At 40.6% G+C, this 11,725-nt stretch overlaps 1 long non-coding RNA gene across 1 annotated transcript; it reads left to right on the top strand.

Annotated features, from left to right (window-relative positions):
- Positions 1 to 923: 923 nt before the first annotated feature.
- Positions 924 to 3,043, top strand: LOC132070155 (uncharacterized). Its single transcript, XR_009417892.1, has 2 exons — positions 924 to 1,149; positions 2,874 to 3,043. It is a non-coding gene; the product is annotated as an uncharacterized LOC132070155 (long non-coding RNA).
- Positions 3,044 to 11,725: the final 8,682 nt, after the last annotated feature.

Genomic DNA, 11,725 nt, shown 5'->3' with positions numbered 1-11,725 from the left:
CTGATGGCTGAAAACACAAATGCCTCCTTAGAGCATCACTGAGGACACAAATCTGGGAGCAGTGGCTGATACACCTGAGAGCTGGGCAGCCCTTCAGAGAGAGATGGGCACAGAGAAACTGTCTGAACTTGAACAAAGAAAAATGTAGGCACACAGTGTGTGTAATTGGGAGTGGGGCTGGGCCCAGCCTCGTCCCTAATGGGCTGCAGCTGTGAGAAGCAGGTGAGCATCATTGAGAGCCATGGAGTGCCAGGTGCACTTACCAACCACCAAACAGAACAGAGGGCACACAGGTGCAATGCATCAACATCAGGGGTATAAAAGGCTGGGCTGAAGATTGCGGATGGCTGAAGCTTGAAGCCTTCTGATGTGGTAAGGTGTTACTCTGTATGGGTTGAAGCTTTGTGGATTTGTGTGGTGATGTTCTGTGTGTTGTGGCTATTTCAACTGTGATAGACAATGCAGAGTCCTGCATGTCGTTAAGAACAGCCCCGGGCACCAGCACAGGTTGGGGGTAGTCTGTAAGAGCAGCTCAAGGGCCTGGGAGACAATGAGCTGTCCCTGAGGCGGCCGTGCCCTGGGGACGATGAGGCAAATGGGATCCTGAGCTGTGTTAAGAGCATTCCTAGCAGGTTGAGTTGGGATCTTTTGGGGTGTCCAGCTCTGGGTCCTCAGCACAGCAGGGGAAGGAGGTCCTGGAGCAGGGCCTGTGGAGGCTGCAGTGCTGAGGAAGGGCCTGGAGCATCTCCAGGAAAGGCTGAGGGAGCTGGGGCTGCTCAGCCTGGAGAGGGCCCCTTAGGCCTGGTTGCCCCTGTGTGCCAGAGGGGCAGAGCAGGGCCTGGGCTCTGCTCCAGGCCCAGCAATGGCACCAGAGGAACAGGCAGGCACTGATCCCAGCAATTCCCCTGCACAGGAGACACAGAATTTCTGCCCTGGACAGTACCCAGCCCTGAGCAGAGCCCAGAGAGCCTTTGGGGTCTCCTCCCTGGGATATTCAGAGCCTCTGCACACACTCCTGTGCCCTAGGATGACCCTGCCTGAGCGGCAAGGGGGCGCCAGTGACTCTCTGTGCTCCCTTCCAGCCTGACCCATCCTCAAGTTCTGTGGCTGTGTGACTTCACCGTGGGGAGAAGGAAGTCTTGCAGGCAGGTAAGAGGAGATCTCTCCACTTTTTTTCTTGGATCTCAGCCCCCAGAACCATGCCATGTATTCTCGGAAAGTTCACATTTAAAGGGCAGAAAGTATCTGAATGCTTTTTTCTTCCTGAGATTTGTGCCCCCTTTTTTACTAGTGAGTATTTTAAGGCTTATCTCTGTGCTTTGCTGACTTTGACCTTTCAGTGTATGATTACATAATTAGTCTTTGAACTTGTATATCACGTCACAGCTTCTCGCTTTCCCACAAAGGCATTGGTACTCTGTGGTATTTCCACCTCTTCCTACTTTTGTATGCACATTTTTGTCTCCTCAATAGACTGTGAATTCAGCCAACACAAACATGCTTTATACCAGCTGATTAGGCTTTAGGTTGAGGCTGAGGAAGTACTTTGTTGCAAAGTCCTGATTTCCATCAGTTTTGAAATATTTTGTGGGGGGGGGAAAAATTTGTCGGTTTTCCAGATATGCTTTGTAAAACAAAGGAGAATAGCTTAAACTCCTAAGGTATTCCACTTAAAGCATGTTTCTTCTTGTTGAATGGAGTATGACATAATTCACTCTTAATTTATTTCAGATTGGGTATCATGGCTAAAAACACTAATGTGGGTACTTTTGGCAGCCTTTTTTTGGAGGAGATTTTAGAGGAGATTGTTGAGAGTCTTTGTGAATGAAGGTGTTTTATACACAGAAACAATTTCCTCCTTATTTTTATGAAATACGAGGGTAGCAGAACTATACTGAGACAGACTCAAAATCCTGAACATCCAGAAAGCTATAACACAGGTATCTGTAAAATAAATCCTGATATACTAAAGGCATGAGAGAAAATAACCTCCCTTCTCTTCAAGTCATATATATTTCTTAGATCAAGAACATGGAGAACAAACATTCTCAAAAATGCTTGGGAGGTCATATGGCAACAGGCAAAGAAAGAGAATTGGTTGAACAGTGCATTATTCATAGGGTGCCCACATCAGGAAAGGCTTTAAAAGTTGTTATCCAGGAAAATTTTAACCATATGTGCATGGCTGAAAGGGGCCACATGAAAAAGGGAAGCTGACAAGGTTTTTTTTTAAATGTTTTCAGATCTTGCCTAATCCCATATTCCACAGGCCAGGGGTGGTTGTTGTCTTGTCACAGCTCTCCTGCCTGCATGCTGTAACAGGGCAGCATCTTTTAGACATCCCTCAGAAGAGTTGGTTTGTGTTTGAATTTTGGTCAAATTCAGACTTTAACACATCTGTGTGGTTTACCCTGGAGGTTGTCTGTGTTTTAGTGGGGGAGTGACAGTGTGTATTACTATTATGTCATATCAAGTACTACAAAGATTGGAAACATACCAAAGATGGATGATGTGGTGATCAGAGCTGGGACATTCTGCACCAGTAACTGCTTTCCATGACTATTTAATCAATGCTACCTTTGGAAATACCTATTTAGGCCCAGCAGGAGTGGCATGAGTGGCTAAGAAGGAAGGCAGCCTGTGACAGGATGTGTGGGAATGGTTCAATCCTGTACATTTTTAGGGAAAAAGTCTAAATTTCTATTAGCTATTTAATCTTTATGGGTTGTTTTTAGGGAAACCTTGTTTCACATTGGTCTCAGAATTATTCATATCTAAGAGAGCAGGAATTGAAGATCATGAATAAAAGTGTATATGCATAATTAAAAAGATAAGGAGGTAAATATTTTATTCTATTTCCTTCTTTTAATCAGGTTACCGGCCTGGTGATAGAAACAGACCAATAGAGACAGAATTACTGGCTTTGAGTAAGAAATCCCACAATTGCTCATTGCTTTATCTCTGGATTTTTGGGTCACTTCCTCATGCTTTTTCCCTTATTAAGAGGAGTATCTCCATTTTTATGAATAAACTGTAAAACTCATGGCATGTACTGGACTTCTGTGCAAGCAAGAAATAGTGTTTTGTATTTTCTAGTCTATGCCAGTGAAAATTCTTTGACACTGGTAGCTAAAGCACTACTTAAGGTATATGGGGCTGGCTTTTGTGCAAGAGAACAATTTCTAATTTATGCTTTTTGGAGGGTTTATTTTGTTTGTTGGAATTGCTCCACTATAAATATGTTTACTTAAACAGACCAAAGCATTTCCTGCCAAACTAGAAAATTGTCTTTTATTACTATAATAGCCCACATTTTCAGACTTGGGGCCTCAAATAGCTTTTAAGGTAGGCAGCAATTTTTGATCTGCTGACTTAACTGATATTTTGGTTTATGTGGGTCTTCCTATCATGATGTATTTTAAATGAAACCATTTAATTAAGTCTTAAAATGTAGAATAAAGCATCTAGTTTTTAGAACACACTTGTCCTTCAAGAGGTCTGCCTCAGGAGCAGATTCAGATCAGTCAGTACTTGTAGATTTAATTCCAAAAGCATTGTGTAGCTGAAAGGTAAGTAATGAGAATTCTCAAGTACCTTTCATTCCACTTAGGGTCAGAATGAGGGGGTTTTTTGTAGTTTGGCCTTTTGAGCCAAAAAGAAGTCTCAAATTTTCCCTGTTGCTTCACTGATTTCACTGCCTATTACTGTTTCATTTGTGTATCTGTAATTAAGCTATTTATTTATTGCTGTGTCAGAACTCAGGAGTCAATGGTGTTTGTGAGGAGTAAGGCAAGTCAAAGATATCTGTGGAATGGCTGCAGTGACTGAGTGTTATTTTCACTGTATGGTTTACCACTCCATATTTCCATGCTCTGGGGGACCTCAAGCTATGTGGAAGCTCATTTGCCACCACAACTGGTTTTTGTTTTGGTTTTTATTAGTTTCCTATTTACTGTGTTATTTATAGAACATTTGATACATGAACACTTCCTGTTCTGTTAACAATTCATAGTAATTTAGCATTCCTTTATGAGCACACATGTTGAAACCTGGGCTTCAGTTCAGCAAGGTATTTGAATGCATGTCTCAGTTTGGAAATCAAATAACCTCACAGCTGAGCTATGTTAATTAATCAAAACAGAAAGCATAGAGGGAGTCAGAAATGAGAATAACCTTGAAATGAAAGAAAAATTAGGTTTTCATTGGAAGCTACTGCACCTCACAACAATTTCTGCAGATTGTTGGCAGCCATTCAAAGCCTTTAAGAGCCAGTGAGTTTTCAGTAATGGAATTTTACTTTGGAACACGTTACCTTAAATTAGCCATATCCCTATCAATAACAGTAAGGGATCTGCAGGCAGGACTCCAGACTATTGGCATGTTTGAGAGCTACGTGCAATGCCTTCTTCTCACTTGCTGTTGCGCTCTTGTGGTTGTTCAGAATCTGCATTGATTCAGACAACTGAGGCAGAACATTCTTATTTCATTAGCAGCTAATGGCCTGCAGGCAGAGTTCAAGCTGTAGCTTTAATGTATACAAAATGTGCATAAAGGTCTTCAAAAGCTCCTCATCTAAGTCCTGCTTTTTGACCTCATTTGATGATTAATAATAAAAAACCCCAAATATATTGTTATGGGTATACATCTTGTGGTGGATGTCTAAAACAGAAAGTATATTAAAATTTTCCTGCATAAACCTCACACATCGGTAATATAGCATAGATGGGGGTGTGTGTACATAATTTTTATTTCTAAGGGGTTTGGAATCAGTATATAGAATTTTTAAATATGGGACTATATTAAACTATAATACACTACACAAAAGGATTTAAGGTACTTTGGTGAAGTGAGTGCCTCATCAGGGAACAACTTGCTGAGAGAAGAGTTGTCCATTTAATCACTTTAGATAGGCTTAGGATGGAGAGAAATAAATATTAAGGCTTCCATGGACAAAACAATAAGCCTGTGCTTAATTTTAAGCAAATACATGTGTCCCAAATGAACTTGTAGCTAGTTACAAAATACTGGTAAGTTACAGGCTGCCTACACTGATAAATTCTTTTCTTTATGGTTCTTTTAAAATATATACTTAGCTCTTTATTAAGTTTCTTCGATGTTTTCTTGACCTCTTATCCATGTTAAAATAGTGACCTTTTTTGGGCTGTAGAACAGGTTTATCTGGAAACAATGCTCCTAATTTCTCCTCATTTTTGCTCCCAGTGTTTAAAGGGCAACATTTAAATGTAAACTTATGTTGCATTCAGCTGTTTCTATTTTGCTTAAGATTTCTAAAGTTACTTTGTGGCTCTCTGAACCTGGTTTTGCTAGAAAGGAAGGATGAAACAGTGGGCCTAAATCTGCTCTGCGTTATGCTGGGGAAGATTAGAGTGCTTTAAGAGTAGTTTAAAGCCACCCCTGCATGCATCATGGTTTCTGTGAAGGTGAAACTAAAAAGATGTTTGTGACTTTCCCAAATGGCTCATACAGCCTGAGGCTGCGTGTTACTTCACCTTCCATGGCCTGTTAATATGAGCTTGTATTAACAGCAAGCAAACAGAAAGCTCTCTTCTCCTCTCTCCTTCTTCCTTGTTACTTAAGTGGAAGTTTATTTTTAACTTTATAAAAAATGTATTTATCTTCCATATTAACAGATTTATCACCTACAAGAGGGATGTGTGGCTGCCCATTCCCAGAAAGAACGGGAGACTTCTGGAGCATCTAAGGGATCAAGTCTTGTTAATGTTTGTTTTCCTCACTTGAATCAGGGAGCCAGCCCACCCCTCAATATTAAGATGTCTCTGCCAAAAAGAAAAGCAAGGAATCTCCTCTAGAATTGTAGAAAAGCTGAAGGGCTGACTGAGTGATGAAATTAGCAGCCTGGTAACTGAGATTTTTCTCTCAGTATGGCATTTTTTGGTTTGAATGAAATGCTTTTACTTTCTTTTCCCTCACACTCATTTTTTTCTCCCTACTTGTTGGCTTCTCCCAGAAGAGAAGTAATATCTGTTACATTCTGGGGGATGAGATGATTTCTGTGGCAGTTCAGCCTCATTTCAACTTCTGATAGACTTTTGCATGTGTGCCAATCATGATAAATTGGTGCAGATGCCAAAATAATTGTTACTGAGTTGAATAACTCATCCCAAACAATATCCAGTTTCCTTTATGGATTTATACCTAGAATGAATTACATTTCCACTATTCCATCAAAGTTATATAAATATTAGAGTTTGGGGGCAAGAGGGAGAAAAAGATGATTTCTTTATTTCTGGTTTCCTTTGATAAAAATACTAACAGGAGTATTTCTTCCTGCTCCCCTACAGGGGATTCTAATTCAGTGGCAGTTTTGAAGTCTGCCATGGACTGCAGACATGAATTCATGACTTGAATTCATCACTTGAAAGACTAATTTAACAGCAATTGTAAATGTCACCAGGTGCCTTGAATAGGTAGTTCTTAAAGCAGGAGGAACATGAGGTTTCTGAACATTGGCTTTTAAACATTTTGACAGAATTTGACATTTATTTCCTATGTTAGCGCATCTCAAATATTTTCAAGTCAGCCACAAAGAGATAAGTGGATGAGCAAGATTTGAGGTCACATAAAATCAGTAATAACTAAGGAAAACAAAGTAGTTTTTTCCTGAAATGTGAAGTGTTTAATAAGTTTAGATGACATCAGTCATAAGTCTCTGGAAGATGCTTGCAAATGGTTATAGTGAGGATTTAGTGTCTAAGTCGTAATTACAAGTGAAGCTCCATGGTTTTCAGTATTTAAAAAAAAATATTTTTAGAAGTTTCAGGTTCTATGTAAATGCACTAACTTTAAGGCACAAAAGGTAAAAGCAATTTTGTTTTGTAGTACTATTTATATCCTTTTAGAACAGGCTCGAGATTTTTAGGTTTACTAATAGAGCTTTGCTTTTAATGAACTCTAACCTAAGGGGAAAAAAATCCCCAAAGAAAATCTCATCATGAGCACAATGAAAAAAATGTTCCAGCAAGTGAATAATTAATGAATATTGTGTTTAGACATTTTATTTTCATCTTTTTACTACCAAAACCCAAAAGTAATTGGGCTGCTGCTGCCTGAGCCTGCTCTTGGTGAATGACAGGGACCTTACAAGTTCTATAAAATAACTCTGTAGGCAATTACTTAATGAAATGCTAATTAAGTACTTAATTGCTCTGCAATCTGTACCTTTTTACATGATTTTGCACTAGCCCACATATTTTCCAGAATGAAAGACAAAATCTTAAAACCAGAACTGATAACGTGTTTATTTACCACGTTACATCATTTTGGGGATCGTCATAAACCACTGGAACAGATTGTTCAGAAAAATTGAGTTGTCTATTGACTGAGGTCTTTGAATCCAGGCCAGGTGTCATTCTGGAAAAAAATTGTTATGCAGAAATGATATCAAGCTTAAATCAGGTAGTGCTTGAGCAATGTTAGAGTTGTGTTAAACAAGCATTGGACATGCTGAGCTCACAGTCTCCTTGGATTTAATAATCTAAACCTGGGGATTAATTTACTCCCAGTTTGACATCAACACTGCAGAATTCCATGCTGAAGATGGTTGTCCAGGATTCCTTTATAACTTGGGAGTGCATAAACACCTCTAGGTGATGATTCATCTCACCCTAATGTAGACATCTGAAATGATGCTTATTTTTCTCCACTGAGGAGTCTAGACAGGTTGTTCAGCTGTAAATGGTATATTATATACATCTGAACTGAGGCAAAGTGAAATGGAACCATGAATCCAGGTGTCCTGTCTGTACAGCATATATACTTATACATTATAATATATATAACATATATATATATATGAGTGTGTGTATGTGTATTTCTCCTGGTGTTTCCTGGAAAAGCAGGCAATTTCCAGGCCAGTGGAATCCTCACGATAATCTCTGGTCACCAAAAACCAGCCTGGTAAAACTGGCCTGGGACTCTGGGTGAAAGGAGGTTTCCCTAATTTTCCCTGGTTGCTAGATGGCAGCATTGCACTTCCTAAACACCTTAGTGGAAAATCGGGACAATGACAGCACTCTGAGGATCTGAAGAGCAGAATGCTATCAGTAATGAAAATTTAGTTAGCTTAAATAGTCATATAATAAAATTTTATGTTTATGAAGGGGTTGTCTGGGACAGAAGGAGCATTGTATTTTCTTCCCTGCTTAAATAACAGCTGAGAAGAGCATTGCTCCTATTTTATATCTACATTAGTAATCTTCAGGATTAGGCCCCTGATATGTCCCTTTCTTGTGTTTTATAGTGTTCAGGAGGAGCAGTGATTTTGCTAAGGGGGTGGGTGAACCTTACCCCACTGAAACAAGTAGTTAAATCTTGCATGATTTTATCACAACTGAATAAGGCAGACTTGGTTGTCTCAGTTCAGGTTAGTGGATGAGCATCTGCCTCACAGAGTTCTTGATCCAAAAAAAGAAGTGACTCCACTGAGCAAGATGACTCTGAAAAAGAACCTGAGTTCTACAGTGGGCCTGGCTTGCCTAATCCCCAAGTGATTGGGCTCAGGCAGTTATGTCACCCTCTACCATTTGTTTCCAGACTTTGAAGGAAAGCAGTGGTGGAAAAAGAGTACTCAGGCAAAGGAGAGATTTTGGCCCAGTTGGGATTAGAAAAAAGAGTTGGTTGATAGCTTAGGGGTGGGAAACTCCCTCAAGTGTGAGGGGGTTCTCCAGCTGGAGACTGGTGTTAAGTGATAGTTTTGGACCCTGATCCCAGCCACAGGCGCTGGGAAGCTGCACATCTGCCTAAACTAACTAAAGGGGGAGTTCAAAAGGAGCTGAGAGATGCCAGGAGGGTAGGAAATCAATGCAAGATCAAAGTCTCAGAATGGATCGAGGCTGAACTGGTTGCTTTGAAAAAGAGGACACTGGGGGAGTTGCTGTATGTATTGATGAGGTTTTATTGCAGCATTCTGGAAGGTATGTAGCCTCACAAGAGGTTGGGAGGAGAACTATCCCTGTCCTGCAGAGGACAGAAGTTCTCTTGCTGGAGCACAAGGAGATGTGCCTGGGATGGTGATGTCAGAAGGATGTGGGAACAGGGACAGCAACCAGGCTTCTGAGTCTGATTTCCATGGAAGTGTGGTTACTCGGAATATTCAGTGGAAAAATGTGAAGGGAATTGTAACTCCTTTAGGTTAAAATAGAAGGTGAACTGATTCTATACAGTCTTGGGAGCTTTTATTTTGTGCACTGACAATTTCTACTGCTGTTTTTTTGTTGTGTGGTAGCACACACAGGTGAACATAGACATCAGCTGCAAGTAATGGTCAAACATAGATAAAATAGGAAAACCTATCTGACTACAGGTTATTTTTGTAAATACAAGACTGTAAAATCAGGCCTAAAGGTCAAATGTGTTCTTGAGCTCTGTCATCCACTGTGACTATTAGAGTGAGACAGTGCCTTCATGTTATTATAGTCAGACTCTAATCCTGTGACTGAACTGATGTTGCTGTACCTGGCTCTGGTATAAATTATTAGAAAATTAAACCTGTAGCCTGATTAGTAAACTGATTCTGTTTGGCACCAGGTTTAGCATCAAATAAGACTTGATCAGTTTTTTACAGTCATTGCAGTAGGTTTATAAGGCAAAAGTGCATGTAAGTCTTGTGTAGGTCTCACTTTTGGAATGATTTAATGTCTGATGGTGTCAACTGATCAAATTGGTCGTACATTGTTTGCTCTGGCTTTAGTTTTTCTTTTTCCCTTACTATGGAATATTTTGTCATTTTTTGAAACTCCCCAAGGTCTGACTTTGCATTTGGAAGTTAATTGAAGCAACATAGTTTATTTTCAGTAGAAACTGATTTTACATATGTCAGACTGATGTTTCAGAGCTGCTCTGATGACTTCTAGGACTCACCCTTCTCTGATAACTCTGTCATTTGAGCAAAACCATGCTGAAATCTGTTTTTGGGATTCAAGTCCTTTGTGTTGTAGGAATGATAGAATAGAATTGCATAATAACTTGTGTTGGAAGGGACCTTAGAAATTTATTCCACCCCCCTGCCACAGGCAGTGATATCTTCCACTATCCAAGGTTGCTCCAAGTCCTGTCCAACCTAACTTTGGACACTTCCAGGGATCCACAACTTCTCTGGCCAACCTGTGTTAGGGCACTACCACACTCACAGTAAAGAATTTTTTTCTAAATGAATACTGTGTAGTTCCTTCAAGGCACTGAGGGACAGCTATGATCCCTGAAAACTCAATTAAAAACACACAGGTTTTTTCTTTGAAATCAGACTTGAATCTATCACATGGTTAATAGAAAAAGATGTCTTTAGTGGGCCTTGTGTATTTCTAATAGAGTCCAGACACACAGCAATTTTCTGTTGGGTTCTATGCAGGAAGAACATCAGAAAACACCTTTTTATTGTGATGTTAACCCAGCACTGGCACAGGTTGCTGAAGGACATTGCTGAGTCTTCCTCCTTGGAGATATTAAAAAGCTGGATGTGGTTTGGATGTGGCCATGGGCAGCCTGCTCTAGGTGACTCTGCTTGAGCAGGACAGAAGAAATTACTCCAGAGGTCCTTTTGTGCCTCAGCCAAGCCCTGAGTCTCTTATCCCTGTGCAAGGGTAGTTCAGGGAGGGAAGAGCTGAGTAGGCCAAGCAAAAGCTGGTACTCAAGGAAAAAAAGCAACAAATTCAGCACTTCAGCACCAATGCAGAACACTGCCCCACACCAGTGCTTGGCAAGGAAATTGGCACTACCCAGACAAAATAAGATCAAGGAATAACAACCAGACAAAGGGATAATGAGAAACATTTCATAAATTCGTTAGCCTTTTCTAGTATCCTGATAGTACTCTTAGAGTAAAACCTAGCTAGCAAGGTAATGCAATAATCCTTAGTGATGTGAAGTGCAGGACTATTGGGGATTTGCTAACTGGAATAAAGCCGATATTCCCAGTTGCACAAATTGAAGGTGATCTTGTCCTGGGGCCTCTGTAGGAGAACTCTTATCAGTGGACTTGCCAATGCTAAGGCAGTTTCTCCAAGACTTCTAAGACTTACCCAAATCCTGTGACTCTTTTGTTTCCCTATAAGCACTACTTTCCATCTGGGATTTTATTTCTGGCTGTCTAAATGTTTTCTCTGCCTTCCCCCACGATTCTTCTTTTCCTTTCAAGAAATCAATGGCATGACTCATTTCCCACCCTGTGACTTGTTCCCTTGGGCTAAAGCTCCAGGAGCCTGGCCACAGTGTCCTACAGCTTCCTCCCAGCCTGCTTGCTCAGGTTTCCTCCTCAGGCAGTGGCCGTGGTGAGCAACTCTTTCTCACTGCTGTAGGGGCAGGGATGAGATCAGAGCCTGAACATGGGAATTTGTGAAAGCCTCTGGATCCACAGCTGGATCCTGACATGTTCAGTCCCTTTTTCCTGCAATAGTTCCGAGCTTGTATTTCTGTGGACAATTCCTCTATTCCTATGCTGACTTGGGTCAGAAAAGTCCATTTTGAGTGTTCTTGATCATCACAGGTGGCTCCCAATGCCTTCCCTCACTAAAAGCGTGAAATCATGGGATACAGCTGTAACACAATTCAGAATTAAGCTAAGATGAACCATTGCTAATTTGTCAACTGTCAGCACCTTATCTTGTAGTTCTGTTTACTTTGAGGGGTATGCCTTTGGGAGATATTTAAAACAGAGAGTCTGGACTGTTGGTCAGTGAAAATCTTAGTG

Source organism: Ammospiza nelsoni, chromosome 2 (genome assembly GCF_027579445.1).
Source record: "Ammospiza nelsoni isolate bAmmNel1 chromosome 2, bAmmNel1.pri, whole genome shotgun sequence".
NCBI classification, from domain to species: domain Eukaryota; kingdom Metazoa; phylum Chordata; class Aves; order Passeriformes; family Passerellidae; genus Ammospiza; species Ammospiza nelsoni.
The sequence above is the reverse complement of the archived record's forward strand: the minus strand, read 5'-3'. Positions and strand labels throughout refer to the sequence as shown.